This window comes from Oryctolagus cuniculus, unplaced genomic scaffold (assembly GCF_964237555.1).
Source record: "Oryctolagus cuniculus unplaced genomic scaffold, mOryCun1.1 SCAFFOLD_38, whole genome shotgun sequence".
Classification (NCBI taxonomy): domain Eukaryota; kingdom Metazoa; phylum Chordata; class Mammalia; order Lagomorpha; family Leporidae; genus Oryctolagus; species Oryctolagus cuniculus.
This window is the reverse complement of record NW_027208391.1, coordinates 552,850-578,025: the sequence shown is the minus strand read 5'-3', so window position 1 is coordinate 578,025 and position 25,176 is coordinate 552,850.

The window sequence follows — 25,176 nt, the reverse complement described above, 5'->3', positions numbered from 1 at the left end:
GTTCATGCTGCCTGGAGATTTCTAAGCATGACACGCCAATTGGTTGTGTTTTTTATTTCATAATGGATCCTCTGTCTAAACTCCTGTTTGTATTGCATTATAATACAAAATGTGGGAGGGAAGAAGGCAAAACCAACTCAGACCCAGAAACCATTTAGGAAATTCCGCTCAGGAAACCAAAAGTCAGCTGAAGCACCCAAAACAATGACAGAAAGCCTGATAGGGAGCAAGCCAACAGCTGTGCCCTGATTGGAAAAGCCCATTCCTTCCGTGTCTTGAACTCCATATTCCAGCCTAAAGTCAAAGCTCACTTTCGAAAATTCATTACAAACCATGATAAATATAAAAAAAGTGAAAAAAGCCAAAGAAATGCAAGAGAACTTTGTGATATTGGGCTTGATTTAGTCACAAGGAAACCGGCTGTTTCCGGATTCATCCACCCCTCCCAGCTGACTGGCTTTGGAAACTCATTGAATTCACCTGAAAATCTCTGCCATGCTGGATTGGAGGGGAATTAATTATTGGTCCCCTCTGCGAAAGGGTTCCATTTCTTTTTCCAAAGCACAAAAACTCATCCTGGTCGTGCTGCCTGGAGATTTCTAAGCATGACACGCCAATTGGTTGTGTTTTTTATTTCATAATTTATCCTCTGTCTAAACTCTGGATTCTATTGCTTCAGAATACGAAATGTGGGAGGGAAGAAGACAAAACCAACTCAGACCCAGAAACCATTTAGGAAATTGCTGCTCAAGAAACCAAAAATTGGCTGACGCAGCCAAAACACAGACAGAAAGCCAGAATGGGAGTAAGCCAACAGCTGTGCCCTGATTGAAAAAGCCCATTGCTTCCGTGTCTTGAACTCCATATTCCAGCCTCAAATCAAAGCTCACATCAGAAAATTCATTACAAACCATGATAAATAAGAAAAATGTGAAAAAAGCCAAAGAAATGCAAGAGAACTTTGTGATATTGGGCTTGATTTATTCACAAGGAAACCAGCTGTTTCCGGATTCATCCACCCCTCCCAGCTGACTGGCTTTGGAAACTAATTGAATTCACCTGAAAATCTCCGTTTACTGGATTGGAAGGGAATTAATTATCGGTCCCCTCTGCAAAAGGGTTCCATTTCTTTTTCCAAAACACAAAAGCTCATCTTGGTCGTACTGCCTGGAGATTTCTAAGCATGACACGCCAATTGGTTGTGCTTTTTATTTCATAATGGATCCTCTGTATAAAATTCTGTTTGTATTGCGTCAGAATACAAAATGTGGGAGGAAAGGAAGACAAAACCAACTCAGACCCAGAAACCATTGAGGAAATTGCAGCTCAAGAAACCAAAAATCGGCTGACGCAGCCAAAACACAGACAGAAAGCCAGAATGGGAGTAAGCCAACAGCTGTGCCCTGATTGGAAAAGCCCATTCCTTCCGTGTCTTGAACTCCATATTCCAGCCTCAAAGTCAAAGCTCACATCAGAAAATTCATTACAAACCATGATAAATAAGAAAAATGTGAAAAAGCCAAAGAAATGCTAGAGTGCCATGTGAAATTGTGCTTGCTTTAGGCACAAGGAAGCTGGCTGTTTCTGGATTCATCCACCCCTCCCAGCTGACTGACTTTGGAAACTAATTGAATTCACCTGAAAATCTCCATCAAACTTGATTGGAGGGGAATTAGTTATCGGTCCCCTCTGCAAAAGAGTTCCATTTCTTTTCCAAAAACACAAAAACTCATCTTGGTCATGCTGCCTGGAGATTTCTAAGCATGACACGCCAATTGGTTGTGTTGTTTATTTCATAATGAATCCTCTGTCTAAACTCGGGTTTGTATTGTGTCAGAATACAAAACTTGGGAGGGAAGAAGGCAAAACCAACTCAGACCCTGAAACCATTTAGGAAATTACCGCTCCAGAAACCAAAAGTCGGCTGAAGCAGTCAAAACAATGACAGAAAGCCAGAATTGGAGGAAGCCAACAGCTGTGCCCTGATTGGAAAAGCCCATTCCTTCCGTGTCTTGAACTCCATATTCCAGCCTATAGTCAAAGCTCACTTTGGAAAATTCATTACAAACCATGATAAATAAAAAAAAAATGAGAAAAAAGCCAAAGAAATGCAAGAGAACTTTGTGATATTGGGCTTGATTTAGTCACAAGGAAACCAGCTGTTTCCGGATTCATCCACCCCTCCTAGCTGACTGCCTTTGAAAACTAATTGAATGCACCTGAAAATCTCCGACAAACTTGATTGGAGGGTATTAATTATCGGTCCCCACTGCAAAAGGGTTCCATTTCTTTTTCCAAAATACAAAAGCTCATCTTGGTCGTGCTGCCTGGAGATTTCTAAGCATGACACGCCAATTGGTTGTGTTTTTTATTTCATAAGGGATCCTCTGTCTAAATTCTGGTTTGTAGTGCGTCAGAATAAAAAATGTGGGAGGGAAGAAGACAACACCAACTCTGACCCAGAAGCCATTTAGGAAATTGCTGCTCCAGAAACCAAAAGTCGGCTGAAGCAGCCAAAACAATGACAGAAAGCCAGCATTGGAGCAAGCCAACAGCTGTGCCCTGATTGGAAAAGCCCATTCCTTCCGTGTCTTGAACTCCATATTCCAGCCTCAAAGTCAAAGCTCACATCAGAAAATTCATTACAAACCTTGATAAATAAGAAAATTGTGAAAAAAGCCAAAGAATTGCTCGAGTCCTTTGTATATTGGGCCTGTTTTATTCTCTAGGAAACCGGCTGTTTCCGGATTCATCCACCCCTTCCAGCTGACTCGCTTTGGAAACTAATTGAATTCACCTGAAAATCTCCATCAAACTAGATTGCAGGGTATTAATTATCGGTCCCCTCTGCAAAAGGGTTCCATTTCTTTTTCCAAAACACAAAATCTCATCTTGGTCGTGCTGCCTGGAGATTTCTAAGCATGACACGCCAATTGGTTGTGTTGTTTATTTCATAATGGATCCTCTGTCTAAACTCTTGTTTGTATTGTGTCAGAATACAAAACTTGGGAGGGAAGAAGGCAAAACCAACTCAGACCCAGAAACCATTTAGGAAATTGCCGCTCCAGAAACCAAAAGTCGGCTGAAGCACCCAAAACAATGACTAAAGCCAGAATTGGAGCAAGCCAACAGCTGTGCCCTGATTGGAAAAGCCCATTCCTTCAGTGTCTTGAACTCCATATTCCAGCCTCAAAGTCCAAGCTCACATCAGAAAATTCATGGCAAACCATGATAAATAAGGAAAATGTGAAAAAAGCCAAAGAAATGCAAGAGTCCTTTGTAATATTGGGCTTGATTTAGTCACAGGGAAACCTGCTGTTTCCAGATTCATCCCCCCCTCCCAGCTGACTGGCTTTGGAAACTGATTGAATTCACCTGAAAATCTCCATCAAACTGGATTTGAGGAGAATTAATTATCGGTCCCCTATGCAAAAGGGTTCCATTTCTTTTTCCAAAACACAAAAGCTCATCTTGGTCGTGCTGCCTGGAGATTTCTATGCATGACATGCCAATTGGTTGTGTTTTTTTTTTCATAATGGATCCTCTGTCTAAACTCCTGTTTGTATTGGGTCAGAATAAAAAACTTGGGAGGGAAGAAGGCAAAACCAACTCAGACCCAGAAGCCATTTAGGAAATTGTCGCTCAAGAAACCAAAAGTCAGCTGAAGCAGTCAAAACAATGACAGAAATCCAGCATTGGAACAAGACAACAGCTGTGCCCTGATTGGAAAAGCCCATTCCTTCCATGTCTTGAAATCCATATTCCAGCCACAAAGTCAAAGCTCACATCCGACAATTCATTACAAACCATGATAAATAAGAAAAATGTGAAAAAAGCCAAAGAAATGCAAGAGTCCTTTGTGATATTGGGCTTGATTTAGTCACAAGGAAACCGACTGTTTCCGGATTCATCCACCCCTCCCAGCTGACTGGCTTTGGAAACTAATTGAATTCACCTGAAAATCTCCGTCAAACTTGATTAGAGGGTATTAATTATCGGTCCCCTCTGCAAAAGGGATCCATTTCTTTGTCCAAAACACAAAAGCTCATCTTGGTCGTGCTGCCTGGAGATTTCTAAGCATGACACGCCAATTGGTTGTGTTGTTTATTTCATAATGGATCCTCTGTCTAAACTCCTGTTTGTATTGGGTCAGAATACAAAACTTGGGAGGGAAGAAGGCAAAACCAACTCAGACCCAGAAACCATTTAGGAAATTGCCGCTCAAGAATCCAAAAGTCGGCTGAAGCAGCCAAAGCAATGACAGAAAGCCTGATAGGGAGCAAGCCAACAGCTGTGCCCTGATTGGAAAAGCCCATTCCTTCCGTGTCGTGAACTCCATATTCCAGCCAAAAAGTCAAAGCTCACATCCGACAATTCATTACAAACTTTGATAAAAAAAAAGTGAAAAAAGCCAAAGAAATTCAAGAGAACTTTGTGATATTGGGCTTGAGTTTGTCAAAAGGAAACCGGATGTTTCCGGATTCATCCACCCCTCCCAGCTGACTGACTTTGGAAACTAATTGAATTCATCGGAAAATCTCCGTCAAACTTGATTGGAGGGTATTAATTATCGGTCCCCTCTGCAAAAGGGTTCCATTTCTTTGTCCAAAACACAAATACTCATCCTGGTCGTGCTGCCTGGAGATTTCTAAGCATGACACGCCAATTGGTTGTGTTTTTTATTTCATAATGGATCCTCTGTCTCAACTCGGGTTTGTATTGTGTCAGAATACAAAACTTGGGAGTGAAGAAGGCAAAACCAACTCAGACCCAGAAACCATTTAGGAAATTGCCGCTCAAGAAACCAAAAGTCGGCTGAAGCAGCCAAAACAATGACAGAAAGCCTGATAGGGAGCAAGCCAACAGCTGTGCCCTGATTGGAAAAGCCCATTCCTTCCGTGTCTTGAACTCCATATTCCAGCCACAAAGTCAAAGCTCACATCCGACAATTCATTACAAACCATGATAAATAAGAAAAATGTGAAAAAAGCCAAAGAAATGCAAGAGTCCTTTGTGATATTTGGCTTGATTTAGTCACAAGGAAACCGGCTGTTTCCGGATTCATCCACCCCTCCCAGCTGACTCGCTTTGGAAACTAATTGAATGCACCTGAAAATCTCTGTCAAACTTGATTGGAGGGTATTAATTATCGGTCCCCACTGCAAAAGGGATCCATTTCTTTGTCCAAAATACAAAAGCTCATCTTGGTCGTGCTGCCTGGAGATTTCTAAGCATGACACGCCAATTGGTTGTGTTTTTTATTTCATAAGGGATCCTCTGTCTAAATTCTGGTTTGTAGTTCGTCGGAATAAAAAATGTGGGAGGGAAGAAGACAACACCAACTCTGACCCAGAAGCCATTTAGGAAATTGCTGCTCCAGAAACCAAAAGTCGGCTGAAGCAGCCAAAACAATGACAGAAAGCCAGCATTGGAGCAAGCCAACAGCTGTGCCCTGATTGGAAAAGCCCATTCCTTCCGTGTCTTGAACTCCATATTCCAGCCTCAAAGTCAAAGCTCACATCAGAAAATTCATTACAAACCTTGATAAATAAGAAAATTGTGAAAAAAGCCAAAGAATTGCTCGAGTCCTTTGTATATTGGGCCTGTTTTATTCTCTAGGAAACCGGCTGTTTCCGGATTCATCCACCCCTTCCAGCTGACTGGCTTTGGAAACTAATTGAATTCACCTGAAAATCTCCATCAAACTAGATTGCAGGGTATTAATTATCAGTCCCCTCTGCAAAAGGGTTCCATTTCTTTTTCCAAAACACAAAATCTCATCTTGGTCGTGCTGCCTGGAGATTTCTAAGCATGACACGCCAATTGGTTGTGTTGTTTATTTCATAATGGATCCTCTGTCTAAACTCTTGTTTGTATTGTGTCAGAATACAAAACTTGGGAGGGAAGAAGGCAAAACCAACTCAGACCCAGAAACCATTTAGGAAATTGCCGCTCCAGAAACCAAAAGTCGGCTGAAGCACCCAAAACAATGACTAAAGCCAGAATTGGAGCAAGCCAACAGCTGTGCCCTGATTGGAAAAGCCCATTCCTTCAGTGTCTTGAACTCCATATTCCAGCCTCAAAGTCCAAGCTCACATCAGAAAATTCATGGCAAACCATGATAAATAAGGAAAATGTGAAAAAAGCCAAAGAAATGCAAGAGTCCTTTGTAATATTGGGCTTGATTTAGTCACAGGGAAACCTGCTGTTTCCAGATTCATCCCCCCCTCCCAGCTGACTGGCTTTGGAAACTGATTGAATTCACCTGAAAATCTCCATCAAACTGGATTTGAGGAGAATTAATTATCGGTCCCCTATGCAAAAGGGTTCCATTTCTTTTTCCAAAACACAAAAGCTCATCTTGGTCGTGCTGCCTGGAGATTTCTAAGCATGACACGCCAATTGGTTGTGTTGTTTATTTCATAATGGATCCTCTGTCTAAACTCCTGTTTGTATTGGGTCAGAATACAAAACTTGGGAGGGAAGAAGGCAAAACCAACTCAGACCCAGAAACCATTTAGGAAATTGCCGCTCAAGAATCCAAAAGTCGGCTGAAGCAGCCAAAGCAATGACAGAAAGCCTGATAGGGAGCAAGCCAACAGCTGTGCCCTGATTGGAAAAGCCCATTCCTTCCGTGTCGTGAACTCCATATTCCAGCCAAAAAGTCAAAGCTCACATCCGACAATTCATTACAAACTTTGATAAAAAAAAAAGTGAAAAAAGCCAAAGAAATTCAAGAGAACTTTGTGATATTGGGCTTGAGTTTGTCAAAAGGAAACCGGATGTTTCCGGATTCATCCACCCCTCCCAGCTGACTGACTTTGGAAACTAATTGAATTCATCGGAAAATCTCCGTCAAACTTGATTGGAGGGTATTAATTATCGGTCCCCTCTGCAAAAGGGTTCCATTTCTTTGTCCAAAACACAAATACTCATCCTGGTCGTGCTGCCTGGAGATTTCTAAGCATGACACGCCAATTGGTTGTGTTTTTTATTTCATAATGGATCCTCTGTCTCAACTCGGGTTTGTATTGTGTCAGAATACAAAACTTGGGAGTGAAGAAGGCAAAACCAACTCAGACCCAGAAACCATTTAGGAAATTGCCGCTCAAGAAACCAAAAGTCGGCTGAAGCAGCCAAAACAATGACAGAAAGCCTGATAGGGAGCAAGCCAACAGCTGTGCCCTGATTGGAAAAGCCCATTCCTTCCGTGTCTTGAACTCCATATTCCAGCCACAAAGTCAAAGCTCACATCCGACAATTCATTACAAACCATGATAAATAAGAAAAATGTGAAAAAAGCCAAAGAAATGCAAGAGTCCTTTGTGATATTTGGCTTGATTTAGTCACAAGGAAACCGGCTGTTTCCGGATTCATCCACCCCTCCCAGCTGACTCGCTTTGGAAACTAATTGAATGCACCTGAAAATCTCTGTCAAACTTGATTGGAGGGTATTAATTATCGGTCCCCACTGCAAAAGGGATCCATTTCTTTGTCCAAAATACAAAAGCTCATCTTGGTCGTGCTGCCTGGAGATTTCTAAGCATGACACGCCAATTGGTTGTGTTTTTTATTTCATAAGGGATCCTCTGTCTAAATTCTGGTTTGTAGTTCGTCGGAATAAAAAATGTGGGAGGGAAGAAGACAACACCAACTCTGACCCAGAAGCCATTTAGGAAATTGCTGCTCCAGAAACCAAAAGTCGGCTGAAGCAGCCAAAACAATGACAGAAAGCCAGCATTGGAGCAAGCCAACAGCTGTGCCCTGATTGGAAAAGCCCATTCCTTCCGTGTCTTGAACTCCATATTCCAGCCTCAAAGTCAAAGCTCACATCAGAAAATTCATTACAAACCTTGATAAATAAGAAAATTGTGAAAAAAGCCAAAGAATTGCTCGAGTCCTTTGTATATTGGGCCTGTTTTATTCTCTAGGAAACCGGCTGTTTCCGGATTCATCCACCCCTTCCAGCTGACTGGCTTTGGAAACTAATTGAATTCACCTGAAAATCTCCATCAAACTAGATTGCAGGGTATTAATTATCAGTCCCCTCTGCAAAAGGGTTCCATTTCTTTTTCCAAAACACAAAATCTCATCTTGGTCGTGCTGCCTGGAGATTTCTAAGCATGACACGCCAATTGGTTGTGTTGTTTATTTCATAATGGATCCTCTGTCTAAACTCTTGTTTGTATTGTGTCAGAATACAAAACTTGGGAGGGAAGAAGGCAAAACCAACTCAGACCCAGAAACCATTTAGGAAATTGCCGCTCCAGAAACCAAATGTCGGCTGAAGCACCCAAAACAATGACTAAAGCCAGAATTGGAGCAAGCCAACAGCTGTGCCCTGATTGGAAAAGCCCATTCCTTCAGTGTCTTGAACTCCATATTCCAGCCTCAAAGTCCAAGCTCACATCAGAAAATTCATGGCAAACCATGATAAATAAGGAAAATGTGAAAAAAGCCAAAGAAATGCAAGAGTCCTTTGTAATATTGGGCTTGATTTAGTCACAGGGAAACCTGCTGTTTCCAGATTCATCCCCCCTCCCAGCTGACTGGCTTTGGAAACTGATTGAATTCACCTGAAAATCTCCATCAAACTGGATTTGAGGAGAATTAATTATCGGTCCCCTATGCAAAAGGGTTCCATTTCTTTTTCCAAAACACAAAAGCTCATCTTGGTCGTGCTGCCTGGAGATTTCTAAGCATGACATGCCAATTGGTTGCGTTTTTTTTTCATAATGGATCCTCTGTCTAAACTCCTGTTTGTATTGGGTCAGAATAAAAAACTTGGGAGGGAAGAAGGCAAAACCAACTCAGACCCAGAAGCCATTTAGGAAATTGTCGCTCAAGAAACCAAAAGTCAGCTGAAGCAGTCAAAACAATGACAGAAATCCAGCATTGGAACAAGACAACAGCTGTGCCCTGATTGGAAAAGCCCATTCCTTCCATGTCTTGAAATCCATATTCCAGCCACAAAGTCAAAGCTCACATCCGACAATTCATTACAAACCATGATAAATAAGAAAAATGTGAAAAAAGCCAAAGAAATGCAAGAGTCCTTTGTGATATTGGGCTTGATTTAGTCACAAGGAAACCGACTGTTTCCGGATTCATCCACCCCTCCCAGCTGACTGGCTTTGGAAACTAATTGAATTCACCTGAAAATCTCCGTCAAACTTGATTAGAGGGTATTAATTATCGGTCCCCTCTGCAAAAGGGATCCATTTCTTTGTCCAAAACACAAAAGCTCATCTTGGTCGTGCTGCCTGGAGATTTCTAAGCATGACACGCCAATTGGTTGTGTTGTTTATTTCATAATGGATCCTCTGTCTAAACTCCTGTTTGTATTGTGTCAGAATACAAAACTTGGGAGGGAAGAAGGCAAAACCAACTCAGACCCAGAAACCATTTAGGAAATTGCCGCTCAAGAATCCAAAAGTCGGCTGAAGCAGCCAAAGCAATGACAGAAAGCCTGATAGGGAGCAAGCCAACAGCTGTGCCCTGATTGGAAAAGCCCATTCCTTCCGTGTCGTGAACTCCATATTCCAGCCAAAAAGTCAAAGCTCACATCCGACAATTCATTACAAACTTTGATAAAAAAAAAAGTGAAAAAAGCCAAAGAAATTCAAGAGAACTTTGTGATATTGGGCTTGAGTTTGTCAAAAGGAAACCGGATGTTTCCGGATTCATCCACCCCTCCCAGCTGACTGACTTTGGAAACTAATTGAATTCATCGGAAAATCTCCGTCAAACTTGATTGGAGGGTATTAATTATCGGTCCCCTCTGCAAAAGGGTTCCATTTCTTTGTCCAAAACACAAATACTCATCCTGGTCGTGCTGCCTGGAGATTTCTAAGCATGACACGCCAATTGGTTGTGTTTTTTATTTCATAATGGATCCTCTGTCTCAACTCGGGTTTGTATTGTGTCAGAATACAAAACTTGGGAGTGAAGAAGGCAAAACCAACTCAGACCCAGAAACCATTTAGGAAATTGCCGCTCAAGAAACCAAAAGTCGGCTGAAGCAGCCAAAACAATGACAGAAAGCCTGATAGGGAGCAAGCCAACAGCTGTGCCCTGATTGGAAAAGCCCATTCCTTCCGTGTCTTGAACTCCATATTCCAGCCACAAAGTCAAAGCTCACATCCGACAATTCATTACAAACCATGATAAATAAGAAAAATGTGAAAAAAGCCAAAGAAATGCAAGAGTCCTTTGTGATATTTGGCTTGATTTAGTCACAAGGAAACCGGCTGTTTCCGGATTCATCCACCCCTCCCAGCTGACTCGCTTTGGAAACTAATTGAATGCACCTGAAAATCTCTGTCAAACTTGATTGGAGGGTATTAATTATCGGTCCCCACTGCAAAAGGGATCCATTTCTTTGTCCAAAATACAAAAGCTCATCTTGGTCGTGCTGCCTGGAGATTTCTAAGCATGACACGCCAATTGGTTGTGTTTTTTATTTCATAAGGGATCCTCTGTCTAAATTCTGGTTTGTAGTTCGTCGGAATAAAAAATGTGGGAGGGAAGAAGACAACACCAACTCTGACCCAGAAGCCATTTAGGAAATTGCTGCTCCAGAAACCAAAAGTCGGCTGAAGCAGCCAAAACAATGACAGAAAGCCAGCATTGGAGCAAGCCAACAGCTGTGCCCTGATTGGAAAAGCCCATTCCTTCCGTGTCTTGAACTCCATATTCCAGCCTCAAAGTCAAAGCTCACATCAGAAAATTCATTACAAACCTTGATAAATAAGAAAATTGTGAAAAAAGCCAAAGAATTGCTCGAGTCCTTTGTATATTGGGCCTGTTTTATTCTCTAGGAAACCGGCTGTTTCCGGATTCATCCACCCCTTCCAGCTGACTGGCTTTGGAAACTAATTGAATTCACCTGAAAATCTCCATCAAACTAGATTGCAGGGTATTAATTATCAGTCCCCTCTGCAAAAGGGTTCCATTTCTTTTTCCAAAACACAAAATCTCATCTTGGTCGTGCTGCCTGGAGATTTCTAAGCATGACACGCCAATTGGTTGTGTTGTTTATTTCATAATGGATCCTCTGTCTAAACTCTTGTTTGTATTGTGTCAGAATACAAAACTTGGGAGGGAAGAAGGCAAAACCAACTCAGACCCAGAAACCATTTAGGAAATTGCCGCTCCAGAAACCAAATGTCGGCTGAAGCACCCAAAACAATGACTAAAGCCAGAATTGGAGCAAGCCAACAGCTGTGCCCTGATTGGAAAAGCCCATTCCTTCAGTGTCTTGAACTCCATATTCCAGCCTCAAAGTCCAAGCTCACATCAGAAAATTCATGGCAAACCATGATAAATAAGGAAAATGTGAAAAAAGCCAAAGAAATGCAAGAGTCCTTTGTGATATTGGGCCTGATTTATTCTCAAGGAAACCGACTGTTTCTGGATTCATCCACCCCTCCCAGCTGAATGGCTTTGGAAACTAATTGAATTCACCTGAAAATCTCCGTCAAACATGATTTGAGGAAAATTAATTATCAGTCCCCTCTGCAAAAGGGTTCCATTTCTTTATCTAAAAAACAAAATCTCATCTTGGTCGTGCTGCCTGGAGATTTCTAAGCATGACACGCCAATTGGTTGTGTTTTTTATTTCATGATGGATCCTCTGTCTAAATTCTGGCTTGTAGTGCGTCAGAATAAAAAATGTGGGAGGGAAGAAGGCAAAACCAACTCAGACCCAGAAGCCATTTAGGAAATTCGTGCTCCAGTAAGCAAAAGTCGGCTGAAGCAGCCAAAACAATGACAGAAAGCCAGCATTGGAGCAAGCCAACAGCTGTGCCCTGATTGGAAAAGCCCATTCCTTCCGTGTCTTGAACTCCATATAACAGCCTCAAAGTCAAAGCTCACATCAGAAAATTCATTACAAACCTTGATAAAAAAGAAAAGTGTGAAAAAAGCCAAAGAAATGCAAGTCTTTTGTGATATTGGGCCTGATTTATTCTCAAGAAAACCTGCTGTTTCTGGATTCATCCACCCCTCCCAGCTGACTGGCTTTGGAAACTAATTGAATTCACCTGAAAATCTCCGTCAAACTTGATTTCAGAATTAATTATAGGTCCCCTCTGCAAAAGGGTTCCATTTCTTTTTCCAAAACACAAAAGCTCATCTTGGTCGTGCTGCCTGGAGATTTCTAAGCATGACACGCCAATTGGTTGTGTTGTTTATTTCATAATGGATCCTCTGTCTAAACTCCTGTTTGTATTGGGTCAGAATACAAAACTTAGGAGGGAAGAAGGCAAAACCAACTCAGACCCAGAAGCCATTGAGGAAATTGCCGCTCAAGAATCCAAAAGTCGGCTGAAGCAGCCAAAGCAATGACAGAAAGCCAGAATGGGAGCAAGCCAACAGCTGTGCCCTGATTGGAAAAGCCCATTCCTTCCGTGTCTTGAACTCCATATTCCAGCCTCAAAGTCCAAGCTCACATCAGAAAATTCATGGCAAACCATGATAAATAAGGAAAATGTGAAAAAAGCCAAAGAAATGCAAGAGTCCTTTGTGATATTGGGCTTGAGTTAGTCAAAGGGAAACGGACTGTTTCCGGATTCATCCACCCCTCCCAGCTGACTCGCTTTGGAAACTGATTGAATTCACCTGAAAATCTCCGTCAAACGTGATTTGAGGAGAATTAATTATCGGTCCCCTCTGCAAAAGGGTTCCATTTTTTTTTTCCAAAACACAAAAGCTCATCTTAGTCGTGCTGCCTGGAGATTTCTAAGCATGACACGCCAATTGGTTGTGTTTTTTATTTCATAAGGGATCCTCTGTCTAAACTCCTGTTTGTATTGGGTCAGAATACAAAATGTGGGAGGGAAGAAGGCAGGAGCAACTCAGACCCAGAAGCCATTGAGGAAATTGCCGCTCAAGAAACCAAAAGTCGGCTGGAGCAGCCAAAACAATGACAGAAAGCCAGCATTGGAGCAAGCCAACAGCTGTGCCCCGATTGGAAAAGCCCATTCTTTCCGTGTTTTGAACTCCAAATTCCAGCCTCAAAGTCAAAGCTCACATCAGAAAATTCATTACAAACATTGATAAATAAGAAAAGTGTGAAAAAAGCCAAAGAATTGCGTGAGTAATTTCTGGTATTGGGCCTGATTTATTCTCAAGGAAACCAGCTGTTTCTGGAATCATCCACCCCTCCCAGCTGACTGGCTTTGGAAACTAATTGAATTCACCGGAAAATCTCCATCAAACTTGATTGGAGGGGAATTAATTATCGGTCCCCTCTGCAAAAGGGTTCCATTTTTTTTTTCCAAAACACAAAACTCATCTTGGTCGTACTGCCTGGAGATTTCTAAGCATGACACGCCAATTGGTTGTGTTTTTTATTTCATAATGGATCCTCTGTCTAAACTCTTGTGTATATTGCATCAGAATCCAAAATGTGGGAGGAAAGGAAGGCAAAACCAACTCAGACCCAGAAACCATTTAGGAAATTGCTGCTCAAGAAGCAAAAAGTTGGCTGAAGCACCCAAAACAATGACAGAAGCCAGAATGGGAGCAAGACAACAGCTGTGCCCTGATTGAAAAGGCCCATTCCTTCTGTGTCTTGAACTCCATATTCCAGCCTCAAAGTCAAAGCTCACATCCGAAAATTCATTCCAAACCATGAGAAGTAAAATAAATGGGAAAAAGCCAAAGAAATGCAAGAGTCCTTTGTGATATTGGGCTTGAGTTAGTCACAAGGAAACCGACTGTTTCCGGATTCATCCACCCCTCCCAGCTGACTGGCTTTTTAAACTTATTGAATTCACCTGAAAATCTCCATCAAACTGGATTGGAGGGAAATAAATTATCTGTCTCCTCTGCAAAAGGGTTCCATTTCTTTTTCCAAAACACAAAAACTCATCTTGGTCATGCTGCCTGGAGATTTCTAAAGCATGACACACCAATTGGTTGTGTTTTTTATTTTATAATGGATCCTCTGTCTAAACTCTTGTTTGTATTGCGTCGGAATACAAAATGTGGGAGGGAAGAAGGCAAAACTAACTCAGACCCAGAAACCATTTAGGAAATTGCCGCTCAAGATACCCAACGTCTGCTGAAGCACCCAAAACAATGACAGAAAGCCAGAATTGGAGCAAGTCAACAGCTGTGCCCTGATTGAAAAGCCCATTCCTTCCGTGACTTGAACTCCATATTCCAGCCTCAAAGTCAAAGCTCACATCTGAAAATTCGTTACAAACCATGATAAATAAGAAAAATGGGAAAAAAGCCAAAGAAATGCACGAGTCCATTGTGATATAAGGCTTGATTTAGTCAAAAGGAAATCGGCTGTTTCCGGATTCATCCACCCCTCCCAGCTGACTGGCTTTGGAAACTCATTGAATTCACCTGAAAATCTCCATCAAACTTGATTGGAGGGGAATTAATTATCGGTCCCCTCTGCAAAGGGTTCCATTTCTCTTTTCAAAATACAAAAACTCATCTTGGTTATGCTGCCTGGAGATTTCTAAGCATGAAACGCCAATTGGTTGTGTTTTTTATTTCATAATGGATCCTCTGTCTAAACTCTTGTTTGTATTGCATTAGAATAAAAATTTGGGAGGGAAGAAGGCAAAACCAACTCAGAACTAGAAATCATTTAGGAAATTGCCGCTCAAGATACCCAACGTCTGCTGAAGCACCCAAAACAATGACAGAAAGCCAGAATTAGAGCAAGTCAACAGCTGTGCCCTGATTGAAAAGCCCATTCCTTCCGTGTCTTGAACTCCATATTCCAGCCTCAAAGTCAAAGCTCACATCCGAAAATTCATTACAAACCATGATGAATAAGGAAAATGTGAAAAAAGCCAAAGAAATGCAAGAGTCCTTTAGATATTGGGCTTGATTTAGTCACAAGGAAAACAGCTGTATCCGGATTCATCCACCCCTCCCAGCTGACTGGCTTTGGAAAGTAATAGAATTCACCTGAAAATCTCCGTCAAACTGGATTGGAAGGAAATAAATTATTGGTCCCCTCTGCAAAAGGGTTCCATTTCTTTTTAAAAACTCAAAAGCGCATCTTGGTCGTGCTGCCTGGATACTTCTAAGCATGACACGCCAATTGGTTGTGTTGTTTATTTCATAATGGATCCTCTGTCTAAACTCTTGTTTGTATTGCGTCAGAAACAAAAATTGGGAGGGAAGAAGGCAAAACCAACTCAGACACAGACCATTTAGGAAATTGCCACTCAAGAAATCAAAAGTCGGCTGAAGCAGCTAAAACAATGACAGAAGGCCAGAAATGGAGCAAGCCAACTGCTGTGCCCTGATTGAAAAAGCCCATTCCTTCCGTGTCTTGAACTCCATATTCCAACCTCAAAGTCAAAGCTCACATCTGAAAATTCATTCCAAACTATGATAAATAAGAAAAATGGGAAAAAGCCAAAGAAATGCAAGAGTCCTTGTGGGGAGCAATCCGGACTAGACTAAGTTACTCGAATTAAGACTTATTCTATGCATCTGCTCTCCCACAATATGGCGCTGGGAGAGAAGTAAACAGCTTCCGCACAGCTGCCTCCAGTTCAACCAATTAACTGTAGGACTTGCTCCTGATTGGAGAGCAGCGTACTCGGCGTGTGGGCAGCCGAGTTGGGATTGGCGGAGGAGGACTATAAAGGAGGAGAGAGACGGCATGCACCGGGAACATCTAAGGGGAACATCTATCTGAAGGAACACCTGTGCAGCCCCCGAGAGAGCCGGCCGGCGGTGTGCCGCTCCCCTGCGGAAGTGGGGAATGCGGCCAGGGGGAACTGCCCTTCCACGGAGGTGGAAGGGATAGTAGCCAACCCGGGAAGAACCAGCAGCAAACCCGGGGAGGGCCGAGCAGACGAAAGAACAGCGCAGGGTCCTGTGTTGCTCCTCCACGAAGAGGGGGAGCGACAGTCCCTAGTGATATTGGGCTTGATTTAGTCACAAGGAAATCAGATGTTTCTGGATTTATCCACCCCTCCACCCTGACTGGCTTTGGAAACTAATTGAATTCACCTGAAAATCTCCATGAAACTGAATTGAAGGGGAATTAATTATCGGTCCCCTCTGCAAAAGGGTTCCATTTCTTTGTCCAAAACACAAAAACTCATCTTGGTCATGCTGCCTGGAGATTTCTAAGCATGACACGCCAATTGGTTGTGTTGTTTATTTCCTAATGGATCCTCTGCCTAAACTCTTGTTTGTATTGCATCAGAATACAAAATGTAAGAGAGAAGAAGGCAAAACCAACTCAGACCCAGAAACCATTTAGGAAATTGCTGCTCAAGAAACCAAAAGTCGGCTGAAGCAGCCAAAACAATGACAGAAAGCCAGAATTGGAGCAAGCAACAGCTGTGCCCTGATTGAAAAAGCTCATTCCTTCCGTGTCTTGAACTCCATATTCCAGCCTCAAAGTCAAGGCTCACATCAGAAAATTCATTACAAACCTTGATAAATAAGAAAAATGGGAAAAAAGCCAAAGAAATGCAAGAGTCCTTTGTGATATTTTGCTTGCTTTAGTCACAAGGAAACTGGCTGTTTCCAGGTTCATCCACACCGCCCAGCAGCCTGGCTTTGGAAACTAATTGAATTCACCTGAAAATCTCCATCAAACTTGATTGGAGGGGAATTAATTATCGGTCCCCTCTGCAAAAGCATTCCATTTCTTTTTCCAAAACACAAAAACTCATCTTGGTCGTGCTGCCTGGAGATTTCTAAGCATGACACACCAATGGGTTGTGTTTTTCCTTTCCTAATGGATCCTCTGCCTAAACTCTTGTTTGTATTGCGTCAGAATACAAAATGTAGAAGGGAAGAAGGCAAAACCAACTCAGACCCAGAAACCATTTAGGAAATTGCCGCTCAAGAAACCAAAAGTCGGCTGAAGCACCCAAAGCAATGACAAAAAGCCCGAATTGGAGCAAGACAACAGCTGTGCCCTTATTGAAAAGCCCATTCCTTCCGTGTCTTGAACTCCATATTCTAGCCTCAAAGTCAAAGGTCACATCCGAAAATTCATTACAAACCATGATAAATAAGAAAAATGTGAAAAAAGCCATAGAAATGCAAGAGTCCTTTGTGATATTTGGCTTGATTTATTCACAAGGAAACCGGCTGTTTCCAGATTCATCCACCTCCCCCAGGTGGCTGGCTTTGGAAACTATTTGTATTCACCTGAAAATCTCCATCAAACTTGATTGGAGGGGAATTAATTATCAGTCCCCTCTGCAAAAGGATTCCATTTCTTTTTCCAAAACACGTAAACTCATCTTGGTCGTGCTGCCTGGGGATTCTTAACATGACTCACCAATTGGTTGTGTTTTTTATTTCATAATGGATGCTCTGTCTAAACTCTTGTTTGTATTGCATTAGAATTAAAATTTGGGAGGGAAGAAGGCAAAACCAACTCAGACCCAGAAACCATTTATGAAATTGCCACTCAAGAAACCCAAAGTCGGCTGAAGCACCCAAAACAATGAGTAAAGCCAGAATTGGAGCAAGCCAACAGCTGTGCCCTGATTGGAAAAACCCATTCCTTCCGTGCCTTGAACTCCATAATCCAGCCTCAAAATCAAAGCTCACTTCCGAAAATTCATTACAAACCATGATAAAAAAGAAAAATGTGAAAAAAGCCAAAGAAATGCAAGAGTCCTTTGTGATATTTGGCTTGATTTCGTCACAAGGAAACCGGCTGTTTCCAGATTCATCTACCCCTCCCAGCTGGCTGGCTTTGGAAACTAATTGAATCCACCTGAAAATCTCCGTGAAACTGTATTGGAGGGGAATTAATTATCGGTCCCCTCTGCAAAAGGGTTCCATTTCTTTTTCCAAAACACAAAAACTCATCTTGGTCATGCTGCCTGGAGATTTCTAAGCATGACATGCCAATTGGTTGTGTTTTTTATTTCATAATGGATCCTCTGTCTAAACTCTTGTTTGTATTGCGTCAGAATAGAAAACTTGGGAGGGAAGAAGGCAAAACTAACTCAAACCCAGAAACCATTTAGGAAATTGCCACTCAAGAAACCAAAAGTCGGCTGAAGCACCCAAAACAGTGACAGAAAGCCAGAATTGGAGCAAGCCAACAGCTGTGCCCTGATTGGAAAAGCCCATTCCTTCCGTGCCTTGAACTCCATAATTAGCCTCGAAATCAAAACTCACATCCGAAAATTCATTACAAAACATGATAAATAAGAAAAATGGGAAAAAACCAAAGAAATGCAAGAGTCGTTTGTGATATTGTTCTTCATTTAGTCACAAGGAAACCGGCTGTTTCCGGATTCATCCACCCCTCCCAGCTGACTGGCTTTGGAAACTAATTGAAGTCACCTGAAAATCTCCATCAAACTTGATTGGAGGGAATTAATTATCGGTCCCCTCTGCAAAAGGGTTCCATTTCTTTTTCCAAAACACGTAAACTCATCTTGGTCGTGCTGCCTGGAGATTTCTAAGCATGACACGCCAATTGGTTGTGTTTTTTATTTCATAATGGATCCTCTGTCTAAACTCTTGTTTGTATTGCATTAGAATTAAAATTTGGGAGGGAAGAAGGCAAAACCAACTCAGACCCAGAAACCATTTAGGAAATTGCTGCTCAAGAAACCAAAACTCAGCTGAAGCACCCAAAACAATGACAGAAAGCCAGAATTGGAGCAAGCCAACACCTGTGCCCTGATTGGAAAGTGCATTCCTTCCGTGCCTTGAACTCCATATTCCAGCCTCAAAATCAAAGCTCACATCAGAAAATTCATTACAAACCATGATAAATAAGAAAAATGTGATAAAAGCCAAAAAATGCAAGAGTCCTTTGCCATATTGGGTTTGATTTAATCACAAGTAAACTGGCTGTTTCCGGATTCATCCACCCCTTCCAGCTGACTGGCTTTGGAAACTAATTGAAGTCACCTGAAAATCTCCGTCAAACTTGATTGGAGGGGAATTAATTATCGGTCCCCTCTGCAAAAGCATTCCATTTCTTTTTCCAAAACACAAAAACTCATCTTGGTCATGCTGCCTGGAGATTTCTAAGCATGACATGCCAATTGGTTGTGTTTTTTATTTCATAATGGATCCTCTGTCTAAACTCTTGTTTGTATTGCATCAGAATACAAAATGTAGGAGGGAAGAAGGCAAAACCAACTCAGACCTAGAAAGCATTTAGGTAATTGCCGCTCAAGAACCCAAAAGTCGGCTGAAGCACCCAAAACAATGACAGAAAGCCAGAATTGGAGCAAGCCAACAGCTGTGCCCTGATTGGAAAAGCCCATTCCTTCCGTGTCTTGAACTCCATATTCCAGCCTCAAAGTCAAAGCTCACATCCGAAAATTCATTGCAAACCATGAGAAATAAGAAAAATGTGAAAAAAAGCCAAAGAAATGCAAGAGTCCTTTGTGATATTGGGCTTGACTGGCTTTGGAAACTAATTGAATTCACCTGAAAATCTCTAATAATATGATGGTGTCAGGTCATAGATTTGTCTTTAATCCATTTTGAGTGTATTTTTGTGTAAGGGGAAATGTGGGTTTCTTACTTCATGATTCTGCACATAGAAATCCAATTTTCACAGCACCATTATTGAATACACTGTCCTTACTCGAGGGATTGATTTTGGATCCTTGATCAAATATGATTTGGCCGTAGCTGTTTGGATTGATTTCTCTACACCATGTGGAAATAATTAGCTTTTCCAGTAGAAAAAAAAAAGTTGCCATCTAAAATTCATTCAAAACTGTAAAGTCTGTGGATAATGTCCAGAAAACACATACAAACACAGAGGCTGTAGCAAGATCTGGGATTTAGATGGCCACAACACACCAGATATATCTGCTTTCCTACATGCATATCCAGACAAAGTGTTGTGGAATTCAGGTGAAATGTAACCAACAAATCACCGTCAGAGTGGTTTTGGAGAAAAGCACAATTTTTTTCTTCGGCAAGTGGATCCAATGTCATGTTTACAAACACAAATATCATGTTTGCTCGGTTTTCTTAAGCTTTCTGCCAGGAAAACTCGAATGTGCGGAGGATTTGACTCCATGTGGAACCAATTAGTGTTTGCCGGTAGAAAACAAAAACGTACATGCTAAACTGCATTCAAAACCGTCAAGTCCATAGATAAAGCCCAGAAAACACAAACAAACACAGAGGCTGTAGCAATATCTCGATTGAGGTAGCCACAACACACCAGGTATTTCTGCTTTCCTCCAGACATATCCGGACAAAGTGGTGTGGAATTTGGGTGCAATTTAACCAAAAAAATCAACGTCGTCAAAGTGGTTTTGGAGAAAAGCACAATTTTTTTCTTCGGCAAGTGGATCCAATGTCATGTTTACAAACACAAATATCATGTTTGCTCAGGTTTCCTAAGCTTTCTGCCAGGAAAACACGAATGTGTGGAGGATTTGACTCCATCTGGAACCTATTAGCGTTTGCCGGCAGAAAACAAAAAGGTACATGCTAAAATACATTCAAAACTGTAAAGTCCATAGATAACGTCCAGAAAACACAAACAAACACAGAGGCTGTAGCAAGATCTGGGATTGAGATGGCCACAACACACCAGATATATCTGCTTTGCTCCACGCATATCCAGACAAAGTGTTGTGGAATTCGGGTGAAATGTAACCAACAAATCACCGTCAGAGTGGCTTTGGAGAAAAGCCCAATCTTTCTCTTTGGCAAATGGATCCAATGCCATGTTTACAAACACAAACATCATGTTTGCTTGGGTTTCAGAAGCTTTTTGCCAGGAAAACTCGAATGTGCGGAGGATTTGACTCCATGTGGAACCAATTAGCGTTTGCCGGTAGAAAACAAAAACTTACATGCTAAACTGCATTCAAAACCGTCAAGTCCATAGATAAAGCCCAGAAAACACAAACAAACACAGAGGCTGTAGCAATATCTCGATTGAGGTAGCCACAACACACCAGGTATTTCTGCTTTCCTCCAGACATATCCGGACAAAGTGGTGTAGAATTTGGGTGCAATTTAACCAAAAAAATCAACGTCGTCAAAGTGGTTTTGGAGAAAAGCACAATTTTTGTCTTCGGCAAGTGGATCCAATGTCATGTTTACAAACACAAATATCATGTTTGCTCGGGTTTCTTAAGCTTTCTGCCAGGAAAACACGAATGTGTGGAGGGTTTGACTCCATCTGGAACCTATTAGCGTTTGCCGGCAGAAAACAAAAAGGTACATGCTAAAATACATTCAAAACCGTAAAGTCCATAGATAATGTCCAGAAAACACAAACAAACACAGAGGCTGTAGCAAGATCTCGGATTGAGATACCCACAACACACCAGATATTTCTGCTTTCCTCCAGGCATATCCCGAAAAGTGGTATGGGGTTTGGGAACAATTTAACCAAAAAATCACCGTCAAAGTGGGTTTGGAGTAAAGCACAATCTTTCTCTTCGGAAAGTGGATCCAATGTCATGCTTATAAATGCAAATATCATGTCTGCTCGTGTTTCTGAAGCTTTCTCCCAGGAAAATCTAATGTGCGGAGGATTTGACTCCATGTGAAACCAATTAGTGTTTGCCGGCAGAAAACAAAAAGTTACATGCTAAAATGCATTCAAAAGCGACAAGTCTGTAGGTTTTTTCCAGAAAACGCAAACAAACACAGCGGCTTTAGCAAGATCACGGATGGATATTGCCACAACACACCAGATATTTCTGTTTTCCTCCAGAAATATCCAGACAAAGTGTTGTGGAATTCGGGTGAAATTAACCAAAAAATCACCATCAGAGTGTCCTTAATGTGCTGTACAGTGTGATTTAATGCTATAACTAGTACTCAATTTTTCCAGATAGTCCTGGATGAAAACAAAAGTATCTGGTGATTTTTAGCTATCTCAATCCCATATCTTGCTACAGCCTCTGTGTGTGTTTGTGTTTTCTGGACATTCTCTATGGACTTTAAGGTTTTGAATGCATTTTAGCAGGACCCTTTTTGTTTTCTGCTGGCAAACGCTAATTGGTTCCACCTGGAGTCAAATCCTCCACACATTCGAGTTTTCTAGGAAGAAAGCTTCAGAAACCTGAGAAAACATGATATTTGTATTTGTAAACATGACATTGGATTCATTTGCTGAACAGAAAGATTGTGATTTTCTCCAAAACCACTTTCACGGTCATTTTTGGTTAAATTTCACCCGAAATCCACAACAATTTGTCCAGATACTCCTGGATGAAAACAAAACTCTCTGGTGATTTGTAGCTATCTCAATCCCAGATCTTGCTACAGCCTCTGTGTGTGTTTGTGTTTTCTGGATATTCTCTATGGACTTTAAGGTTTTGAATGCATTTTAGCAGGACCCTTTTTGTTTTCTGCTGGCAAACGCTAATTGGTTTCACCTGGAGTCAAATCCTCCACACATTCGAGTTTTCTAGGAAGAAAGCTTCAGAAACCTGAGAAAACATTATATTTGTATTTGTAAACATGACATTGGATTCATTTGCTGAACAGAAAGATTGTGCTTTTCTCCAAAAGCACTTTCACGGTGATTTTTTGGTTAAATTTCACTTCGAAACTACAACGATTTGTCCAGATACTCCTGGATGAAAACAAAACTATCTGGTGATTTGTAGCTATCCCAATCCCAGATCTTGCTACAGCCTCTGTGTGTGTTTGTGTTTTCTGGATATTCTCTATGGACTTTAAGGTTTTGAATGCATTTTAGCAGGACCCTTTTTGTTTTCTGCTGGCAAACGCTAATTGGTTCCACCTGGAGTCACATACTCCACACATTCGAGTATTCTAGGAAGAAAGCTTCAGAAACCTGAGAAAACATGATATTTCTTTCTATAAACATGACATTGGATACATTTGCCGAACAGGAAGATTGTGATTTTCTGCAAAACCACTTTCACGGTGATTTTCGGTTAAATTTCACCCGAAATCCACAACAATTTGTCAGATACTCCTGGATGAAAACAAAACTATCTGGTGATTTGTAGCTATCCCAATCCCAGATCTTGCTACAGCCTCTGTGTGTGTTTGTGTTTTCTGGATATTCTCTATATGTACTTTAAGGTTTTGAATGCATTTTAGCAGGACCTTTTTTGTTTTCTGCTGGCAAACGCTAATTGGTTCCACCTGGAGTCAAATACTCCACACATTCGATTTTCCAGGAAGAAAGCTTCAGAAACCTGAGAAAACATGATATTTCTTTCTGTAAACATGACATTGGATGCATTAGCTGAACAGAAAGATTGTGCTTTTCTCCAAAACCACTTTCACGGTGATTTTTGGTTAAATTTTACTTCAAAACTACAACAATTTGTCCAGATACTCCTGGATGAAAACAAAACTCTCTGGTGATTTGTAGCTATCTCAATCCCAGATCTTGCTACAGCCTCTGTGTGTGTTTGTGTTTTCTGGATATTCTCTATGGACTTTAAGGTTTTGAATGCATTTTAGCAGGACCCTTTTTGTTTTCTGCTGGCAAACGCTAATTGGTTCCACCTGGAGTCAAATCCTCCACACATTCGAGTTTTCTAGGAAGAAAGCTCCAGAAACCTGAGAAAACATGATATTTCTTTCTGTAAACATGACATTGGATACATTTGCCGAACAGGAAGATTGTGCTTTTCTCCAAAACCACTTTCACGGTGATTTTTGGTTAAATTTCACCCGAAATCCACAACAATTTGTCCAGATACTCCTGGATGAAAACAAAACTATCTGGTGATTTGTAGCTATCTCAATCCCAGATCTTGCTACAGCCTCTGTGTGTGTTTGTGTTTTCTGGATATTCTCTATGGACTTTAAGGTTTTGAATGCATTTTAGCAGGACCCTGTTTGTTTTCTGCTGGCAAACGCTAATTGGTTCCACCTGGAGTCAAATCCTGCACACATTCGATTTTCCAGGAAGAAAGCTTCAGAAACCTGAGAAAACATGATATTTCTTTCTGTAAACATGACATTGGATGCATTTGCTGAACAGAAAGATTGTGCTTTTCTCCAAAACCACTTTCACGGTGATTTTTGGTTAAATTTTACTTCAAAACTACAACAATTTTCCAGATACTCCTGGATGAAAACAAAACTATCTGGTGATTTGTAGCTATCTCAATCCCAGATCTTGCTACAGCCTCTGTGTGTGTTTGTGTTTTCTGGATATTCTCTATGGACTTTAAGGTTTTGAATGCATTTTAGCAGGACCCTTTTTGTTTTCTGCTGGCAAACGCTAATTGGTTCCACCTGGAGTCACATATGCCACACATTCGAGTTTTCTAGGAAGAAAGCTGCAGAAACCTAAAAAAACATGATATTTGTATTTGTAAACATGACATTGGATGCATTTGCCGAACAGAAAGATTGTTCTTTTCTCCAAAACCACTTTCACGGTGATTTTTTGGTTAAATTTTACTTCAAAACTACAACAATTTGTCCAGATACTCCTGGATGAAAACAAAACTCTCTGGTGATTTGTAGCTATCTCAATCCCAGATCTTGCTACAGCCTCTGTGTGTGTTTGTGTTTTCTGGATATTCTCTATGGACTTTAAGGTTTTGAATGCATTTTAGCAGGACCCTTTTTATTTTCTGCTGGCAAACGCTAATTGGTTCCATCTGGAGTAATTCCTCCCCACATTCGAGTTTTCTAGGAAGAAAGCTTCAGAAACCTGAGAAAACATGATATTTCTTTCCATAAATCTGACATTGGAAACATTTGCCAAACAGGAAGATTGTGCATTTCTTTAAAACCACTTTCACGGTGATTTTTGGTTAAATTTCACCAGAAATCCACAACAATTTGTCCAGATACTCCTGGATGAAAACAAAACTATCTGGTGATTTGTAGCTATCTCAATCCCAGATCTTGCTACAGCCTCTGAGTGTGTCTGTGTTTTCTGGATATTCTCTATGGACTTTAAGGTTTTGAATGCATTTTAGCAGGACCCTTTTTGTTTTCTGCTGGCAAACGCTAATTGGTTCCACCTGGAGTCAAATCCTCCACACATTCGAGTTTTCTAGGAAGAAAGCTTCAGAAACCTGAGAAAACATGATATTTTTTTCTGTAAACATGACATTGGATACATTTGCCGAATAGGGAGATTGTGCTTTTCACCAAAACCACTTTCACGGTGATTTTTGGTTAAATTTCACCCGAAATCCACAACAATTTGTCAGATACTCCTGGATGAAAACAAAACTATCTGGTGATTTGTAGCTATCTCAATCC